This window comes from Megachile rotundata, chromosome 5 (assembly GCF_050947335.1).
Source record: "Megachile rotundata isolate GNS110a chromosome 5, iyMegRotu1, whole genome shotgun sequence".
NCBI lineage: Eukaryota > Metazoa > Arthropoda > Insecta > Hymenoptera > Megachilidae > Megachile > Megachile rotundata.
Window position 1 is genome coordinate 6,509,045 of NC_134987.1, and position 7,666 is coordinate 6,516,710.

Below are 7,666 nucleotides of genomic sequence, written 5' to 3' on the forward strand. Positions count from 1 at the left end.
TCCTTATAAGAAAATATGCAACTAAATATTATTATATTTTGTGCAAATCTATGTGTCTTACTTTAAAGAAAATCATGGCGCCCAGGACAAAACGCTCTAAATTTAGCTGACAGTGAATGAGTACCTTTAGTGCTATCTTTCTACGAAAGGACATGGATATTTCTATTAAAGAAACATGATAGGATTTATAAAATGGTAGAAATTATATTAAGCAATGAGCAGTGCTTTTGAAGTTATAATAGCAAGAAATAGCAATTGTCAATACAGCGATATGATTCATATATTAAGAGTGCAATGTTTTTGCTGAAACAGAATATTAAAGGCTGCGGTCTCATCGACGCCATCTTGACGATGTAACACAAAGAACAAGATGCTTATCCAGTATGCGTTCATATCTCGTTATAATCGGTATCATTATAATAGCTACTATTCACAATCACATTAAATCAACACAATTAAAACGTCACTGAGAACATCACTATAACCTGTGTGGATGAACTAGTAGCTCCTGCTTAAACACGAAAGTATGTACTTGCTTATTTCAAAAGCTATGCTTCAGACAATTTTATTTTATATTTTAAACTTGTTGGAAAAGAACCTCAGTAAAATATATAATCTTTCATGAAGGAACAGTTTCCATTTAGTCTTTTAAGTAAGATAAATCGCTATCTAGTCTCTCATGTAGGTTAAGTCCCTATTTAGTCTTTCATACAAAAACAGTCTCTTACCTGGTCTTTCAAAATATATTATATTATATATTATTGCAAAATAAGTTCCTGTGTAATCTTTCACGTAGAATAACTTGTAGAATAACTCACTAGCTTTTTATATTAAATAATCTCTCACGTAATTGTATGTAATTGTAGAATTCATGGAACACCCCGTATAGTGCATATGTGTCCACAATAACCGAGCCTAAGCCACAAGAAAATCCCACAACGTTGGAATCTGATCGCGATATCACGAATGAAGAATAAACAACGCGTTCTGGATTTGTTCTTAATTCCTCAGTGAACGAGAAGTAATCTGTGGATCGAAGAGAGAAATTTGTAGTATGTACAGAGTTATCCGAAAAGAATTCCAATATTTTAACACGTTACCATAAATGCCACGAGAGAACGCGTGCAGTGTACGATTTAGTGGAACTAATTAAAATTGTTTTGTGAGGGACCGAAATTTTAACTATACGTAATGCTCTTACTTTCGGATAAGTTTTGTCTTTTAACAGCGGATTATATTGTGGACCCTCGTATCCACGGTTCATTGAAATAAGAAGAAATTCTATGCAAGCTTTTATCTAATTTGTGTATATTTGTGAATTTGACGCGTTTTGAATTGCTATTGGAAGAATGTTTATTTATGTACCTCTTTTCGTTATATTATATGAGTACTTGGTATTATAGAAATTTAAAAATAGTAAATTTTCAAGTTTAAGAATTGATTAAGATTCAAATTTATAAATTTTCAAAATTAGAAATTAAGTTTAGAATTTCAGAAAATCAGATGTTTGATCATTTATGAAGTTCAGAATTTGGAAATTTTGTAAGTTGGTATTTCGGTAATTTGGAAATTTGGAAATTTGGTCATTTGGTTATTTGGTCATTTGGTAATTTTGTAATTTAAAAATTTAGAAATTAATATTTTCACTTTCAAAAATATGGAATTTTACAAATTTATAGACTTTAGTATTAAAATTTAGAAACTTGCGAATGTACACTTGCATTTTGATGTACGTAGTCATAATACCAACTTGTCAGTCATAATAATAATAGAACTACGCAATTATAATGACCAAATATGCAGTAATTAATCGAAACAATAACTTTCATAATAAATTCTTGGTAAAAGGCCACAATTTACAATTTTCAAATATAAAGTTAACAATATTCTGAAAATCCTGAATGACTATAACAAAAATAGCGGCGCAATAAACTGAATTGTTAATCAAATTATTATATATTATAATTTGTCACTCTCATTATGATTTAATCAATAACGTCAAAATAATAACATCCATGTCCATTTTAAACAGATAATTATTGCAAACGACGGGTAAATTGACAAACTGATAATTAACGTGAACAACAGATAAAATGAATATATAAAAACAATTATAACTGAAGATAGAAATCTTATATATAAATCTCAGTTCAATTTTATGTATGTCGTGTCATGACGCAAAGAATACTGAATATTTCATGAAATTTTATACTGAGATCTGATACTGTAGATGGTTTTAGTACAGGTTTTGTGGTGATCAAAATTGAAGAAGTACCACAAAAGTCACCTTAACCACAATTTCAGGATGGATTGCATATTCTCTGTTATGATAAACGCACAAAGAATATAGTTTATCAAAGAGCTCTGCGATAGTTACAAGTTATTCAACGACCCAGACTTCAAGAATTATTTGCCTATGAAATTTCACCGCTTTCGACATCCTAATTTAGACAACAGATTTTTAATATTCCAATCTCTACAAAAAGTAAATCTGATTAATGATACTATCTCCTGTTCAATTATTAACCCTGCGAAGCGGCAGGCTAGTAATTATATAAAATCTGCATCGAAAGTTTCGTATTTCTACGATATAACTGAACAAATTTGAAGTGCTGAATCACCGATATTTTTTGTGCTGATAGCATCTCCAAATGTGGCTAAGATCTGGCAAGAGTGGACCATTGTGGGCGTACAAAACTGAATTTTAATTCGCTGATGAAATGTTGCCTCTCAAACGGAATTACTATATGTATATTTCAGACAGTAACTCTCTGATTAATTGCTCAATTTTGAATCAGTGTTTTTGAACCGGTGTGTTGCAAAATTGTATTGCAAAAATTTAAATAAAATTTGCTCCTTGTCGATGTATGCAATATTCAATGCCTTTATGTAATAAACATTTTTCATTTAGTAATACTTATATAACTATTACTATTTTTTTAGTGTAAACTTTATAACAAAGGATCTTCATATATTTTATTCTCTATAAAAGGGTAGATATACTTGTGCAGCAGGTAGACTAGTATAAAGCCATAAAATGGATCCATCTTCACGCGAGCAAGTACTATAATTATTTCAAAATTGCTTGATAAAAGGAAACAGTTAAGATATTCAGCAATTTCATGCATGCGAGATCAATAGAAGCCGGAAGATTTCCCTTGTAAAACGTGATTTAATTATCAAAGTGTACATTAACACAGAAACGGTACTTGAAGTTTGCTGAGAATACTGAAGTTAACGCAACCGTGTTCCGGTGAGGATGAAACTATGGAAAGCGGAGAAACTATCCGAATAACTATCCTTCATCTTCACTTTGAAGATGCAGCGAGGAATTTATGGACCGTAAAAGCACCGTGATATTAATATACTCGTTTAAGGATACGTCGACAGAATGTATACTTCAGCGAGTAAAACGTTCTTCGCACCTAACGTGTTTATCAAGTAAACTTCAACTTCTACGAATAATTTCGATCCAACATTTCGCCCTTTTACTAGAACGGCATCAATTTCTTCCATTACGTTCAGCACTTTCTTAAACACTCTATTCCTTACGTTTTATACATTATTACGTACATTTAAGATGCACGCCTTTAATGAACACTTCAAATGTATATTTTAAATGAATATTTTAAATGTTTATCTTAAATATTTTTTTTCAACTGTTAATTTTAAATGTATATTTTTAATGTATATTTTAAATATATATTTTTAATGTATATTTTTAATGTATATTTTAAATGATTTTTTGAAATGTTTATTTTAAATGATTTTTTGCAATGTTTATTTTAAATGATTTCTTTGTAATGTTTATTTTAAATGTTTATTTTGAATGTATGTTTTTACAGTATGTTTCAAATTCATATTTTAAATGCGTACTCTCAATGTATATTTTCAATGTATATTTAAAATTCATATTTTTCGTGTATACTCTCAATGTATATATATTATATATATATTTTAAATACATATATTAAATACATATTCTCAATGTATATTTAAAATTTATTTTTTAAATGTATATTTCTAAAGTACATAATAAATGCATATTTAACATGTTTTAATTAATTCAATTTTCAGTGGTAGTCTAAAATTTTTTGTCAGTAATTCGAAGCCGCGTAGTTCGTATATAAAGGCAGTAATTACCAGTATTTATCAAAGGATAATTTCACCGGTGTAATAAATAATAATTCACGCGAAAGATCCATTTTCTCCAGCGGTGCACGCAACTAACGAAGGATTGCGAGGCTAAAATATGGATGTGGTTTTCGTAGCCTTGGCTGGTATCCCGAAGATTATTCAGTCTGTCCTTAATTCATTTATCTGGTGTTACTCTATCCTCCTTACCCTGACAATCCGTGGCCAGAGCAGCCTTCTAAATGGCAGCCACAGCAGTTTTTAATGATCGTACTCGACTCTCCTCTCATACTCTGGCCACGGATAAAAAAGAAGGCGATTCCGCCGACCAGAAGTGTGAATTGAATTCGACTGATAATAAACGGGATAATGTGGCAAATTCTGCGGTAAGTCTACTGCTTTAATTAAAGCTTATCGGCTGGGAACGATTCTTGATTCTTTAATCGTTGTGTTGAATTACGACTGGTAGGTAAAATGGCTGCTGATGCTGGAAATGTCTTTGTTTTAAATTGGGTGAAAGGAAATATGTATGGAAAGAAAATTTGTTTAGATAGTTGGGACAATTCTATAGGAATGAAATCTAATATTTTTTAGTTAATTTATTAGTGATAATATCGAGTGGAAATAAGGGGTGCTGCAGTTTCACAGTACCTTTCATTTTTGTCAATTATCTTCTCCCTCAAGTTAAATTCAAATATAATTTACAGAATAACCTTCCTAACCTATTAAAAATCTGACAACTACATTTTTATAATATTTACTCTCTATAATTCTATAATAATATTATAAGAGTTCTATAATAATCCCTAAATTGCCATAAAAAAGCTGATTGTCCAGAACATGAACATTCGTTGGAAACTTGTTAATCTTTCAAACAAATTCAAATACAATTTAAAGAATAATCTTCCTAATCTATTAAAACTTTAACAACTACATGTTGACAACTCTATAATAATATAGCATCTATAACATTTATACTAATGTCTATAATAATACTATAACAGTTCTACAATAATTCCCAAATTGCTAACAAAGAAGTTAACAGTCCAAAACATAAACATTGAATCTTATTATTCTTCCGAACACTTGCAGAACAAAAAATGACCTTATTCGTAACAAATAAATTCAAAAATAACCACAATAAATAATCCTGCAAAGCGACCTTCTATTTGCCGTGAAACCAACATTCCAAATTATTGTCACAAACGAAAGACCGTGAACAAACAGGCAGCACACGCGTAATCCCGGCTAAACGCAATGGGAATAAATAAACCCGTAAAGAATTAACGAACGCGTAACAGGAACATGAGCTTTCGGGACAGTTAAATTATTGTGTAACGCTAATTTAAACGCAACAGTGCCAGGCTTACGATCCGATAAACCCAATGAATGCAAGTCGCAGACAACAGGGTTTGGGGAGCCGCGACTAATCGTCCACGATGAAACAAAACGATACTGCACTTTTTCGCTTTACGCCGGTGTACTACGTACAGTGAATCTGGATTTCCTAGGGGAAACGAGTGGCAAACAGGATGGAAATTGTCTCGTATACAGTCAGTTTTAGGGACTTCTGGGATTTGTGTGTTTGAGGATACAGTTAAGAATTTTGTGAAAGTAGGAATTTAAGAACTTTAGGGATTTGGGGATTTTGGAATTTTGAAAAACTGATGCTTGAAGAACTTGAAAAACTTGAAAATCTTGCAAATCTTGCAAATTTTGCAAATCTTGAAAAACTTGAAAAACTTAATACACTGTAAAAACTTGAAAAATTTGAAAAGCTTGGAAACTTGAAATTTTGAAGTTGGAAAATTTGAAAATTTAATAACCTAAAAACTTGAAAACTCGAAAAACTAGAAAAACTAGAAAAATTAGAAAAACTTGAAAAACATGAGAAACTTGAAAAACTTGAAAACTAGAAAACTTGAAAAACATGATAAACTTGGAAAACTTGGGAAACTTGGAAAACTTAAAAACTTGAAAAACATGAGAAACTTGGGAAACTTGGAAAACTTGGGAAACTTGGAAGACTTGAAAACTTGAAAAACATGAGAAACTTGGAAAACTTGGAAAACTTCGAAAACTTGAAAACTTAAAAACTGGAAAAGTTCAAAAACCAAAAACTGGATCACTTTAAAACTTTATAACTTCAGAACTCGAAAACTTGACAATTTAATAATGTAGAAACCCAAAAAGTTTAAAACTACGAAGTATTTAAATTTTGGATAATATAAAAGTCAAAAATTGAAATATTTAAAAATTTGCAAATATAAAAATATAAAAATTTAAAAATTTGTCGAATTTACATGTATAACCTTATTGTAACAGAAGCAATATTTCCAATGTGTAGTGATGTTCACTGAATGTATACACGAATACAAGTGCGATAGGAGAGTAAAAAGTTTGGTACAATTGGAACACGTGTATCGAAACGACGGGATCGATACGAGAATCTAGGCCTGATGACGATCCTTCTGTTTCTACCTTTTTCTCGTTCCACGAATTTCGTTCAGCCTTAGCTTTCATTTTCTTGTTCTCCTTTTCATTCTATGTAGTAGCGAATTCTGATGCAAAAAAAGATTATGGAAAAGAACGATAGGTGATCTTTTTGGTTAATCATGTAAGAATCATTTGTTGTTAGGGGAAAGAATTTATTTATTATTGAAATCAATTTATTATAGAAATTGTAATTGGAAAGGTCAATAAGTTGAATGATGTTGAAAATGAAACATAATTTAATTGTTGATTTTTTCTAGTTTTCTAGTTTTCTAGTTTTTTGGTTTTTTAGTTTTTTTAGTTTTTTAGTTTTTTAGTTTTTTAGTTTTTTAGTTTTTTAGTTTTTTAGTTTTTTAGTTTTTTAGCTTTTTAGTTTTCTAGCTTTCTAGCTTTCTAGCTTTCTAGCTTTCTAGCTTTCTAGTTTTCTAGTTTTCTAGTTTTCTAGTTTTCTAGTTTTCTAGTTTTCTAGTTTTCTAGTTTTCTAGTTTTCTAGTTTTCTAGTTTTCTAGTTTTCTAGTTTTCTAGTTTTCTAGTTTTCTAGTTTTCTAGTTTTCTAGTTTTCTAGTTTTCTAGTTTTCTAGTTTTCTAGTTTTCTAGTTTTCTAGTTTTCTAGTTTTCTAGTCTTCTAGTTTTCTAGTTTTCTAGTTTTCTAGTTTTCTAGTTTTCTAGTTTTCTAGTTTTCTAGTTGTCTAGTTTTCTAATTTTTTGATTTTCTGGTTTTTTGGTTTTCTAGTTTTCTAGTTCTCTACTTTTCTACTTTTCTAGTTTTCTGATTTTCTAGTATTTCAATTTTCAATTTTTAATTTTAAAAAAATCAGCAAATTAAAGTATTTTCCAAATTACCAGGTTTTAAAACTTGTCTTCTGAATTTACCAAATTAATAAACTTTGAAGTTTTCAATTTTCTGACAAAGGCAAATCCGTAAATTCCTAAACTCTTCAACTTCAAGACTTCCACACTACTAAAGTTTGAAATTGCTAAATTTGCAAACTTTCAAATTCAAATCCCTCGTTGACTGAAATTTTCTGATCTTTGCATT

General features: G+C 29.9%; 1 long non-coding RNA gene across 1 annotated transcript; it reads left to right on the forward strand.

The window, feature by feature from the left end:
* The first annotated feature begins 229 nt into the window (after nucleotides 1-229).
* Nucleotides 230-2,875, forward strand: LOC143264542 (uncharacterized). Its single transcript, XR_013038286.1, has 2 exons — nucleotides 230-524; nucleotides 867-2,875. It is a non-coding gene; the product is annotated as an uncharacterized LOC143264542 (long non-coding RNA).
* Nucleotides 2,876-7,666: the final 4,791 nt, after the last annotated feature.